This window comes from Archocentrus centrarchus, chromosome 17 (assembly GCF_007364275.1).
Source record: "Archocentrus centrarchus isolate MPI-CPG fArcCen1 chromosome 17, fArcCen1, whole genome shotgun sequence".
Taxonomy (NCBI): Eukaryota; Metazoa; Chordata; class Actinopteri; order Cichliformes; family Cichlidae; genus Archocentrus; species Archocentrus centrarchus.
This window is the reverse complement of record NC_044362.1, coordinates 26,241,274-26,254,941: the sequence shown is the minus strand read 5'-3', so window position 1 is coordinate 26,254,941 and position 13,668 is coordinate 26,241,274. Positions and strand designations below refer to the sequence as shown.

General features: G+C 40.3%; 1 protein-coding gene across 4 annotated transcripts in view; it reads left to right on the top strand.

Moving 5' to 3' along the window:
• The window catches only part of zfyve9a (zinc finger, FYVE domain containing 9a), a 42,332-nt gene continuing 28,664 nt past the window's right edge, over positions 1–13,668 (top strand). For all 4 annotated transcript variants that reach the window (XM_030751167.1, XM_030751165.1, XM_030751166.1 and 1 more), the window contains exon 1: positions 1–246. The gene's annotated coding sequence lies outside the window, so the exon portion shown is untranslated. The remainder of the gene's footprint in view (positions 247–13,668) is intronic.

The following is a 13,668-nucleotide window of genomic DNA, read 5'->3' as shown; positions in this document are numbered from 1 at the left end:
TTTTGGCTAATTTACCGCTGCTCCTTCTTTTCCCCAGTATTAAACCTTGGGGGAGGGATCCTTGAGTGCTGCTGTCGCACAACTACGCTAGACTAGAGGCTTTACTTTCCGACTGTTTGAGTCAAGCAGGCGGTGGTGGGTCTACGCTAGGCGGATACTCAAAAATAGCTCTGAAAGACGATCAGGTATGGCGGATGCTAACGGAGGGGCTCCGCGGGACTTTACGTAAAGATGAGGATTCCTCCGGTGAGTAACTGGATTTGTTTTCGTGACATTTCACAGGTCTGTTGTTGCTCCAACGTTTACAAACCGCCATTGCAACGGCAACTATCGGTGCAGCCCAAGTGAGCGTGGATGGCTGCTGTGGTATTTTGTGGTTTATTTAGTTGGATAAACGGTGAGGAATATGGAGAAGGTGCCGTTACGGTAACACTATATCACAGGTCTATTACACAACGCGCTCTCCCTTGCTTTGCGAGCTGCGGATACACAGCCAGTGAGGCTGGTAGCAGTGCGACGGGAGGAAAATACTTTAGTGTGGGTGACTTGATGTGAGGAGGAAGGCTTTTTGTGGTTTCTCATAACCGTTATGACTGGCCGTTAGCCACGGAGCCCCCCGAATCAGTGGCGGCGTGAGTGTCCGCCTGTGCAGCAAGTCTCCGCCGTCACTCGGCGCACGACTGCACGCTCAACCTTTGGGGCTATTTCTAGCTTCCTCTAGTACAGCCTGCTGCTGTTAAGTGGTATTATTTAATGCCTAGCATTTTAGTTTTTTGACACGCTGTTAAGGCGAATCGGTCACAACTGTTTTGGAAACTTAACTCGTGGCCTTCTAGCAAATTTGGTTAAATTCAGCTAGCTGCCCAGCTAATACAACTACCCAAGTTAACAAATAGACAAACACTTAACTGCTGCTTCTGTGTAGCTGCGCCAGTTTAACCCACCTTGTTTGATAACACAGAGTAGCTTTCCATGTGCTTACCCAGTCTACCTGAGAGTCATATTTATCCAGCGAGGCTGTGTTTGGCCTGCAGGCAGCAGGCACAGCCATAGTGGCACTTATGGTTGCATAATTCAAGCAAATGGTCATCTATGTGTTCTTAAGGACTGCTTTTGTGAGCTTTCTTGGTGCTACATCCTTTGGGTTTGGTCTCTTTGCCTCAGTCCAGGTCTTATTATAATATCAGCCAAAATGTGCAATTAAATTATAGTTACATTGTCAAGCGTGACTTTTTTTACGTTTTGACTAGGTAAGTTATGCTTCTCAGGTTGAACAGTGCCACTAATGGTTACATAATCCAAGCAAGCGGTCATCTTTCTGTTCTATCTTATTTGAGAGAGATCTGTATCTTCCCTTTTCTTTTCCTGACTGTCATTAAAAATAAATAAATAAAATCCCTGCTCTTCTAATACATTTTATTAAAATAAGTGGATTTTCTTTGGTGCAGGCTAGAACTGCTCTGGTGGGTGCCAAAAATTCAGAATACAAAATTAAACTTTAAAAATTCTGCAGGTAGATTATAGTAACATTTTGACAGGATATTTATTGATGCCAAATATACTCTGCTGCATGACAAAGTCCTCTTAGTTTTAGGCCTCTCTCATCTATCTGCTGCTGATGAGCAGTTTTAATGTAATGTGGTGCAAAATATTTGCAATGCATGTCATAATATTTCTCGCTTTCTTTACACCTCCCTGAAATCATTACTGACCTCTTATGTCAGTCTTATGTCTTTAAAGGTGAGCTGTTATGATGTTCCTCATTTTTTTGCTACTGTTACATGAATGGATCCATCCATCCATTCTCTTCCACTTAAACTGTTCAGGGTCGCAGGGATGCTGGAGTCTATCCCAGCTGTCCAACAGAGAGACAGGCAACCATTTACACTCATGGCCAATTTAGTATCACCAATTAACCTAATGCCAGTAACTGCATGTCTTTGGGGGGAAACCGGAGTACCACGCAGACGTGGGGAGAACATGCAAACTCCATTCAGAAAGACCCCGACCAAGGTGGATTTGAACCCAGACCTTCTAGCTGTGAGGCAGCAGTGCTAACCACCATGCCACCGTGCTGCCCTGAATGGATATTCATATTAAATATGCTCAAGTTTTTACAATAATGAAGTAATGAAATAATGTCAGTGTTATGTACAAGTAATCACTGTGAGCCAAAGGCTTCAGAGTGCTCTACACGCATGGTTTCTTGTCTTGGCACTGTTTGATGTCAGCGTGAGCAGGTATCCTTTATTTGGTCATCTCAAGCACACAGCTCTGCAGGTCAGACCTTCTGTTTGAGAGGGTCAGCCAATTAGAAGAAAATTGGCTTAATGGGAAAGGTGGTAAAACAGCTTGTTTCAGACAGTGGATTAATTAAGGGCATCAGTATTATCTATCTATCTAGATCTAAGTTTAATCCAAACAAATTTGCATTTGCTATCTGAGGCTTGGTTGAATTCTGGAGGTGGCTTTATCCAGAAGTGGGCCAACCTCAGGGCCACTTTGAAAAGTCATCAGTTGTGACAAATGGATTTGGGACCCAAGAAAAAGCCATATCCCCACCAGATATCCAACTGTATCTTAATTAATCATCCACTGTTAGATAGCATTTGTCCACACTTGATGTCAGAGTTGTTGTTTTTTTTTTGTTTGTTTTGTTTTAGCATAAAACATGATGATATCCCACTTCATCTTCAGGTGGTTTTAAATCCCAGTGAGGATGCGTGATTCGACTGATCCAACAGGCGCCCATGCAGAGACGGGCTCTCATGTGTGCAGAGACGTCCCAGATGTAGGTTACTGTATGCTTTCAGAAAGAATTACAAGTCTCCCTAATGGCAGCCCACCAGCCTGTCTCCCTGTGCTGATTTTTCTTTCTTTGTAGTGGTGGTTAAATGTAGATCAAACATGAGGGAGAAAGGAAGCTCGTAATAGCTTCTGACACGTTCTGTGAAGCAGAGCAGCTCTTTATAACAGGAGGACAGCTACTTTCCTCCTTCCTCCTGAAGGTAAATCTCAGGGGATTTACCTTTTCAACCTCTCCTGTCAAAGAAATTATCTTATTTTTAAGAAACCCTGACCTTTCAGAGGATACAAACCTGTGGCATGTTTTACTTTGTGTTTTTGCTTTTATTTATTTTGTCTTGAAGGGAAAAAAAAAATCTTACAGAAGGAGGAGGTAGAACAACTCCCAGTGTACTCCCAGCCTGGGCGTTAAGCATTACATAATAATGTGTCACTCAGTCATGCGATCACGCTGGTAGAAAGTGATGTCAGTCTATTCTTAAAGAGAGGAAGTGATCATTTGAGATTTCCTGCGTTCACCCTCAGTAGACGGCGTCTGGAGCTCGGCGGTGCTGGATGTGGCTCTAAAAACGCCGTTTCTCAGGATGTGAAATCGTACTCCTGGGAAGTTTTACAGTGTTCGAAAAAAGGGGAAGTTCAATGGTTTTTTTTAAAACTATTTATAAAGTGTACAGTTTTCGTACACAAGCCCTTTTCAGATAAATCATCCGCAGATTATTTTCATGATTAATCATTGTCTGTAACATAGCCCTGATTAATCACATTACTTTTAATAGTCCAAAAAAAGCAGAAGCTAATGGCTGTTAGTTTATGTGAATTAAAAGTATTCTTCAGCCCCTGCTTGTTTTCTGTCAGTCCAAAAGTCAAAGAATTAAAATTTATCATGTATAAAAAAAGGAAAAAAGAAAAGCAAACTTTATATTTAAGAAGTTCAAACTAAGCAATATCTTTAATATTTTATTACAAAAAACATATAGTTGCATATAAATACTTCTTTCGTTTCTTTTTTTTGTTTTTTTTTGTTTTTTACAAGCTTTATGTCTGATTTGTTTGTGTCATGCATGCATCCACTGTGGAAAATGAATTGATCCTTCAGGAAAAATTTATGCTAATCTACTACTAATTTACTACTAATAATAATCTATAGTAATATACAGTACTGTGCGAAAGTATTGAGCCACCCCTCATTTTTTTTTATAGTTTGACAGACAGAGCTTGTCAAAATTGATGGAATCACGAACACAGAAAAGTACAGTCAGGTTTTGTTCACCCCATGCAATACCATCTTTAAAGTGTTTGATCAGCAAGATCTTAATGACAGTGATCCCAAACATACTGCCAATGCAGTAAAAACACACAAACACACAATGGGACATTATCTGTCATGGATTGGCCTCCCCAAAGCCCAGACCTCAACAATATTGAAGCGTGTGGGATCATCTTGACAGAGCACAGAACAAAAAGCAGCCACCATCCAAAGAAGAGAAATGGCCTTCAAGAAGTCTGGAGAACTATTCCTGAAGACTACTTGGAGAAATGACAAGAAAGCTGCCTAAGAGTGTTCAGGCTGTGTTGAAGAATAAAGGTGGCCATACTAAATATTGACTTTGAAGCTCATTAGAACTGTACAAACTCTGTTTTTGCCTTATATTTATTTATTTATTTGTACGTACATTGCTGCACCTTTTTCGATTTTCCTAACACTTCATTGACTGCTTCAGACGTGCAAAAACGGCAAACATTAGCATTTTTCTTTTTAAAAGAAAAAGTGAAATAAAACAACAGTTAGTTGACTTAGATTTTTATACCAGTTATTTTTGTCACAGATAAAAGAAACAGTAACGGTATGACAAATAAATAAAGCCCTTAAAAAAAAAAAAAAGAGATTCCTAGTTGAAATATAATGTGTTCATAAATGCCACCAATTCATAAATTCATAGACACCTCCTGGTCATTTGAGCTGTTTAGCTGGTTAGCAGCTTTGTTGCTTAAGGGTTAAAAAAGTGAAATGCTAGGATAAGCTGATGATTCATATCAAATATCACTTCAGCTCAGTGCTAGTGCTAAAACTAGTCATTTATCCCTCTTGGCCACTTGAAGTCAACATGTGTAAAACGTGAATCCTGCAGAACTACACCTTCCAACTTCCAGTAAAATCTAAACATCATTCTCATGTGTTAGCTTAAAGACACCCAGCTGTTGTAGAATACAGAGCACAGTGCCAAATATCCTCCCTGATGCTCTAAATCAACCAATATCAGGGCTCTGTAGTTATGCGTCAGGGCTGCATCACACCATTCATTACAATTTAATGCGCAGCTTGTCACTGTCGTCTCTCTGAAGGCATATATATTAATGATTTTAATACAAGAAATTAGATATATTTGGAAACATTTAATTTAATAATTTTTAAACGGGACATTAATGTTCATTTCCAGCTCCATATTTTTATTCATGGACTCCTGGACATTGTTTGAGCTACAAAATCACACGTTCCAAGAAGACAGCACCATATTTTTCAAAATTTAAATGTCTAGTTTTGTCAGGACAACAGTCCCAGTACCAATAAACAAAGTAAAACAAAGTGAAACTACAACAAAAATGTTTCTGTATTTACTTTACATATGTGTTAAACAGTACAACAGTATAAAACTATAAATGGATAAAGGGGGGGACAGATTTTCAACTCGATTTATTAGATGGGCAGAAATAACAGGGAAATGCACAGACTTCTATTCATGAGGTAACACACACTCTTTGGCTTAACTATGTGTGGATCGGTTGTGTTTATGTGAACAGTTAACCTTTTATGGGGTAACTTTGAGCCAAGATATGCAATGTTTGTATATAAATGAATGCAATTAGGACCGTAACTTATGATTATTGTCATACTGATTAATGTACCCTGCATTAAACCCAGTGACAGCTGGAAAAGGCTCCAGCACTATAATTTGGATAGGCGGTCAGGAAAATCGAGAAAAAAAAAGAACTATAAGTTACCATTTTTATAAAATGAATAATCTTTGGTAATAAAATTATACATCAGTTTTTAATTTGTCCTACCTAATGTTCAAATCCCAAAAACATTACATACAGAAAATTATCACATTTGAAAACCTGGACATTGCAAATATAAAGTGGTTAATTATTTTTTTCTTTTCTTTTGACCACAAAACCAATTTAGTGTTTAAATCATTTATTTCCAAAACAGCTTTCCTGCACTGTAACATTTCTGGCTCCTGTCTTTGTGTGCGTAAATGCAGCCGTCAGCTGGTGGCTTCTAACCGGGTTACCGTTTGCTCTCAAGGTCTCTTGAATACTTCATGAGGCGAGACCAAGTCTGAACACTCAGAAACATTTATGCAGGACATTTATTCTTAATTTTACGAGGAAATCTTGGGTCATTCGCAGGGTTTAGATGACAAAAAACCCAATTTTACTTTGGAATGACTTTATGTATGCAGGCCCAGATTTTCTTCCTGTTTTTGAACAGATATTTATACCTTGGTTGTAAGAGAAGCAGAAATGGAAATAATAACTTTAATGATGAGCAACTAATATTTAAGGGGGCCATGCCAATGAGGCAGCATACACAGTGCCTAAATCCTGGAAATGCTGCGCTTAAATGCTGTAATCAATGACTTTATGGTTATTTAACTGCTGTGACATGTGAAGTATATGCTGTATAAAGGGCCTGTTGATAAAAATGCACATGCATGAAGTGGATGTCAAAAAATATCAAATATTTTTAAGGGAAGTATTATTTAATTACACAATTTTAAAACTCATTGTGTGTGTGTGTGTGTGTGCAGATGTAATACACAACCAAAATATAAATGTCAGCTTATACTAATGATTGTAGAGGATATCCACCTCATTGGTGAGGAAGTGAATGCAGGAAACAACAACAGGATACAGAGTCTTGGTCTGACTGCGAGGACCTAATCAACTGTTTAACATTCTGGTATGTCCGATCTTCCTCGCTGTTTATGCCCTTGTCTTATTTAATTTGGCTGCCATGCCAAGCAGGTCCAGTCAGGTATGGTTTATTGTGTTAGTAGCCTGATGGGCCACTTCAGTATTAGCATGTCTGGTTGACACTGGAGTGTGACTGCTGGAGTGAACCTGAAGATCAGCTGCTGGTTGCTTGATTTAAAAATAGTCCCTTGTTGTGTTTAGTACATGTACTTATACTCCCTGTCAATATATTCTATTCGCGCTTTTTTTTATTTTAAATTACCCTTTATTGATGAGGCAGGATACCTTTCAGTATCCTGAATTTCACTGAATTTACAGAGTCAGACATGAATATTAAAAAAAGCAGTGTCATTTCAGTGAAAACGTTTGATTCAATAAAGTGGATCTATTACGCCTTTCCTTGCAGTGTTGGATGCTCATATTAAACCGAGTGGAATGATTACTGTTTTGAATTCATTATCAATTCAGAGCTCTTTTTTTTTTTTTTTCTTTGTTATAAATGAAGTTCACCCCTTTCTTTTACGCTGCTGCATTTTCACCCCTCTCTAAAAGCTCAGATTCACTTGCTCTTTAGTCCAGCTCTACACTTTCTGTATGTAAGAAAGAACCTTCGATTTGGTAATATTGATCTTGAAAAAGTAAAACTGCTAATAGAAGGAGTATTAACAGTTGCCTACAGGGACTCTCACCCAGTCCTCACCTTTTTGGTAGGGCGTGACATTGGACTGTTGCCCCGTGACTACTGTTCACCATCCCTTGATTGATTTTGAACCATAGAGATGAAACTGTCGTGGTTTGGCTGTGTGGCTGGCAGGGCTGGACCCCAATGCAGGTAGCATGAAGCAGAGCTTGACTCAAAACAGCAGGGAACAACAAGTGAACCAAATGAAACTAATAACACAAAGGAAGCAAAACCAAACACAAAGTGCATGGAACATGGGACTGTCAAAATAAAACAGGAAGTGAATAAACAAGACACCAAGACAGACTTGACAGCACAAGGAGTAGCATACACACTGGGGAAAATAGACACAAGAGACTCCACACAACAAGGGAGGAACACAAAGGGAAAAACACAGGGATAACTAAACTCTAAAGCTAAGGGAACGGAAACCTAAACACCACACACAAGGAAATAATGGGAAGGGAAACGAAACAGAAAAGGGCCAAGACACGGGGACAAAACGGACACAGGAACACAGACATGGGGAAGACCAGAACAAAGGCAGACCAGAATAAAATACAGTAACTAATAACAGGACACTGAAACAATAACAAACTGAGGATCTAAACTGTAAGGAATCTAAGAAATACAACAAAAACATAACATCACCAAAAGAACTCAAAACACTAGGCCACCTGCCCAGGACCATGACCGTATGAGGCATAGCAAAGCAAAGAGAAAGCAAAAATAATGTTGTGGCATCTCTGTTAAATAAGTCATTAGCGTGTTGTTCAAAGAGCAGTTATAATATCAGCTGAGCTGTTCTGTCATGCACAATCTTGATATTCTTGTTGTACTTCAGGCGCCGTCATACAGTTTCTTCTTTGATGGTTTTTGATGAGTTGCAGCATGTTTGTACGCGACATACTATTTAAGATTTTGTAGCAGCAGGACTGCTCTCTGACACTCTTTCATGTACATCTATCTCCTCTGAAGCATCTTTCTGAGTTTACATGTCTAAAAATATGACTTCTTCACGCACTTTGACTAAAGATGCATTATTCAACGCCTCTGCAGAGTAATTAAATCTTAATCAGGGTTGGGCTCCGGTCCTTATGGAGGCGTGTGTGTATGTGTTTACAACAGCGCCATTGGATGCTGTTATAGTGCGAGACGGTTTTAGAAGTCTTTCATTAAGAGGGAGACTTCCCAGCTGAAGGAAACAGTGCTGAGGTTAGATGAAGTTAAAACTTGGTGCTTCGATGTTGCTTTAGTTGAGTGGTTGGAGCAGATGGTGTGAAGGTAATTTCCCTCCAAAGTGGATCACCTCACTCTTTAGTTTCAATTTTTCTTTTAAAAACACAAAACAATTCTTTGGTCTTTGTCCTGCTGATGCTATTTCAGTGTCCAACAACAGTCTCCAGGCATAGAGACCATACAAGATAGCGCCTGTGCCTCTGTATTCTTTCTAGTGGCCAACAGGGGGTGTCTCCTCTTTGTTTAAAGAAGTCTGGCTGTATAAATTTTGGCCCCCCCTCAACTTTGACCCCAGTAAACTTTGCTGATATGGTTATGGTGTGGCTTGCTAGTTTTAAAGTCTTATTTAATACAACATGATGTTCACTTGGTAAATGATAACACCCATTAGAAGGATGATGAAGCAGGCTAATTCCTTGTACTGTTTGTTTTTGTCAAAGGCAGAACAGCTGTGTGGTTTATGCCTAGGTGCAGCTGTCACTGCTTCAGAATTCAGAAGGAGAAGGGTGAATTAGTGTACCACCAAGCCCTAATTCACCTAGCCCTAATTTTTTTTTTTTTTAACCAAAATCCTAAAGATCACCTACTTCTGACTAGGTTATATGTTTAGCATAAGTCAGCTCTGTGGTTTAGCTAGATAAAGAGAGACACTTGTGTGACAACTCTAACTTTAAGCTCGACACAGCTCACTGTGCCATTAATCTTGCTTCGTAGTACACCCCCTCTGGAGACAAAGCAATTTGTGCCACAAACTTTGGAAGAATAAATCCAATCCCCTTGATTATAATATGTGTTTTCAAAAACCTAAAGTGGGAAGAACTAAAGGATGAGCTCGAATCTTCAAAAAAACAACTCCACAAAGCTAGAGGCATACAGTCTATGCCTCTAGCTTTTCTATTGTTTTCTTTTCTATTGGCCATATTTAAGTTGTCGACCTTTTTTTTTTAAATTTAATTATTTATTTATTTTTTAAAATCAGATAGTTCCTGATATAAAACAACAAAAAAAAAAAAACTTTCACAGCCCAGTGAATCAATCCATCGGCCATGAATTGCAATCCTGTTTTAATCAATGTTGTAATAAAGCATAAAATAGGCTGTTAAATTTAGTCACAACTCAGGAACCATGTCATGTAGTATAACCTGATATTTCAGCTCATTCAATTTTATTTAATAGTTTAATTGATTTGGTACTTTCCTCACGTACTTTTCCATCAGATCAAAAAGGTTTTGAGTTATTTGCCCTTTTTTAACATCTGACTTCAAAAATGTAGAAGGTGGAAAACGTGGGACTGTACAGATGAGGGAAAATTAAATTTCATAAACTGAAGTATCATTGAGATTGCAGCGGTTTGTGGGTGAGTCTTGTGTTGGAGTTTCCCCACCTGCGCACAGAGGTTAAATTAATTGATAGCCATTTATATCACTGTGGGTTTTGGTTCTGAAAATGCCACCGTTTTTCCTCTTGTGTCGAGTCACTGTACTCCCTCTGGACTGTGCCTGCCTACAGGTTTGTCGCAGGCTCTGATAAAAGCATTGTTGCTTTGCCAATTTGGACAAAGCTGTTGTGTAGCGCGCACAGTCAGAGGTGTTGCCCTGTATGTTTAAAGATGTGCCTTTGTTCAAAGGCTGTGCAACCACAGTGGAAAATTTACATACATTAGTGAGCCATAACCGAGCACATGATCAAATTTTCAATTTGGTTTCAATTCAGTTTCATTATTATAGCACCAACTCGCAACAACACTCGCCTCGAGGCACTTTATATTGCAAAGTCCCTGCAATATGAGAGAGAAAAATCCAAAAATCAGTAGATTTGCGAGCACTTGGCGATGGTGCAGCAGCGAAGTCCTGTTGATTCACCTGCACAAAAGGCATGAATGAAGCTCCGTTGCTTTCCTGTCAGAGAAGATGCGGACTCGATCATGCATTAGCTTTTCAAACGTTGATTTCCAAGAAATGTTGCGTATTAATTTAGAGAAGTTTCAACAGCCAGCAGTATTTAAAGTGGAGTGTTTTTTATGCATGTAGTGCACGACTTGATGTTGTGAATCATTCAGTGCATTTTAAATGTCAGTCTGACAGCTTATATTTAGGGCCCGAGCACGAACTGTGCGAAGGCCCTATTGTAATTGCTTCGTTTATTATTATTATTTTTTTTTTTTTTTTTTTTATTATTCAGGCAAATGAATTGGCTTTTTGGGGGCTTTATCATATTCAAAAACTCATGAAACTTTGCACATGCGTCACACCTGGTGAAAATTTAAGTATTTTAATGGGCTCGGGCAAGGGCGCGCCCAAATGGCTCGCTAGCGCCCCCTAAACTGGAGCCCCACCGCTGTGTTTCACGTACATGAATGAAACTTCATAGACATGTATATCATGTCCAGGCGCACAAAAAATCCTCTTGGAGCCATGCCCTAAACCCAACAGGAAGTCCGCCATTTTGAATTAATTATGCAAATTTGGCGATTTGCAGCCCTCACACTTTTTCTAATAACTCAGAGGTTTTAGACGTTATCATCTTCATATTTGGTTTGTCTAACCTACACCCCCAGGGGAATCTAAATCTCGAAAATGGTGAGTTTTTGCCAAGGGGGAGGGGTCCTTATGCCCCTTTGAACTTTGATCATTCGCCATGAAATTTTGATTGCCTCTCATTCATACCTACATGATCCAATGTGCATCAAACTTCTCCAGTAGGATGAGGGTGCCCCCCTGAACACATACATATGACAATATTTAATATCAGTCGCAGCGCCACCTAGTGGGAACAGGAAATGTCATATTTTACACTTGGAGGTCCAGCTCCAAGGTGGTTTAGCAGAACCATCTCAAATTTCACCTGGAAAGCCTTAAGAAGTTGGACTTACTGTGTTTTCAAAACTGTGAGTTTTTGACAAAAGGGCGTGACCCTTATGGGACGGCAAAGTTCGATGATTCGCCATGAACACAAAAATGGCTGTAACTCAAAGCCAACTTGCCCAATCTGGCTCAAACTTCAGTGGTGTGATAAGCATGCTGCCCTGAACACACTCATATGCATAAAGTCCATAAACGTTAGAGCGCCGCCTAGTGGCAGCTCGGAATATCTTAAAATAGCAAGTTTTTTGAGTAGCCCCGGAGCTACGTTTTATCTACATGTATGAAAATGTACATGCTCATGTAACATACTAAGACGTACAAAAAAGTCTCTTGGACCCATACCCTAAACCCTACAGGAAGTCGGCCATCTTCAATTGAAGGTGTCAATTTTTGCGATTTCCACGCCTGCTATTTGAACGAACTTGTCCTAGGGCATTTCACCCAGTGACACCAAATTGGCTCCAGATCATCTACACAAGTAGCCCATCAAAAGTTATTCAGGGTTTTGTACAATATTGAACGGTGTTGCCATGGCAACCCTCTGAATTTGGACTTTTTTCAATTTCCAATTCACAGAGATTCTAAACATCAGCCCCTGGGCTGTGCTTTCTCTATGTACCTGAAAATGTGCCTGCTGATGTAAGATGCTAACATCTACAAAAAACTCTCTTGGACCGATAGCCCAAACCCAACAGGAAGTCAGCCACGTTTACTTTAAAGTGTCATTTTTGCAGCATTTTTCGCCTTTTTCAGGCCTTTTTGCCTCAACTCCTCCTACGGCATTTGACCCAGTGAGACCAAAATGGCTCCAGATCATCCACACAAGTAGCCCATCAAAAGATATTCATGGTTTTGTAGAATATTGAACGGTGTTGCCGTAGCAACCCTCTGAATTTGGACTTTTTTTCCATTTCAGGCCCAGATAGGTTCTAAACATCAGCCCCAGGGCAGTGCTTGGTCTGTGTACCTGAAATCGTGCATGCTGAAGTAACATCCTAACACGTACAAAAAAGTCTCTTGGACCGATAGCCGAAATCCAACAGGAAGCCTGACATGTTCTAATTAAGGTGTCATTTTTGCAGCATTTTTCACATTTTTCAGGCCTGCTATTTGAATCATCTTCTACTACAGCTTTTCATCCAGTCACACCAAAATGGCTCCAGATCATCTACACAAGTAGCCCATCAAAATATATTCATGGTTTTGTAGAATATTGAACGGTGTTGCCGTAGCAACCCTCTAAATGTGGGATTTTACTCATATACCACAGTGCACCAAATTGTTACATCTCTGACATACATTGTCCGATCTGCCTCAAACTTCACAGGCTTAATGGGAGGGTAAGGGAGACCGGACACACCCCTCTATCAGCTTTGTTTCACACTCATAACGCCACCTAGTGGCAACAGGAAATCAGTAGGACACTGATACTCATCATCCTATGGTCATTACAGTTTCATTGATGGCTGCAGGCATTACATAGAGCATTGTGACATATTAATTAGTGGGCACTCACCGACGCCACCTACTGGAAGCGGGAGACGATCGACGCGAAGTACGGCTAGCCTGCTGAGCCGTCAACAGCCGGGTGAGCCAGCTACTCTCTCGTCTGCGAGAACCTCCGAGCGCGGTTCGGCTGGAGCGTGCCACGGGTCGACGCGCCGCTTGGCTGGAGCGCGCCAGGGGTCGACGCGCGCCGGGTGCGAGGGCCCGCTCATCGCCGCTTGCGGCTTTAATGTTCAGTTTGTTTTCACTGGCTGTGAATATTTTATTTTCTCACCACTTTCTTAGAAAAGTATTGGAGAGTCCCTTTGTTGAGCTCCAGCAACACTACACCTGTGTGCTCAATTTTCTCCTGTTTATGGCTCTGATAACCTCATTCAGCCCTGTTCTTTATGTGGCTGAAATAGTGTGATCCCCAATACATATTCCATGTGTAGCCTCCTGTCCTATGCCCTCACTGGTTTGTGCTGACACTGTGCCCCTGCTTGCATCTTAAACTAAGAGGGGAAATATGTTGACTCTGCTCATTTCTATGAGGCCTTGGCTCTGTGGAATATTTGGTCTCTCACGTAATCCCTGGTCGCGTTTGTCCTTATG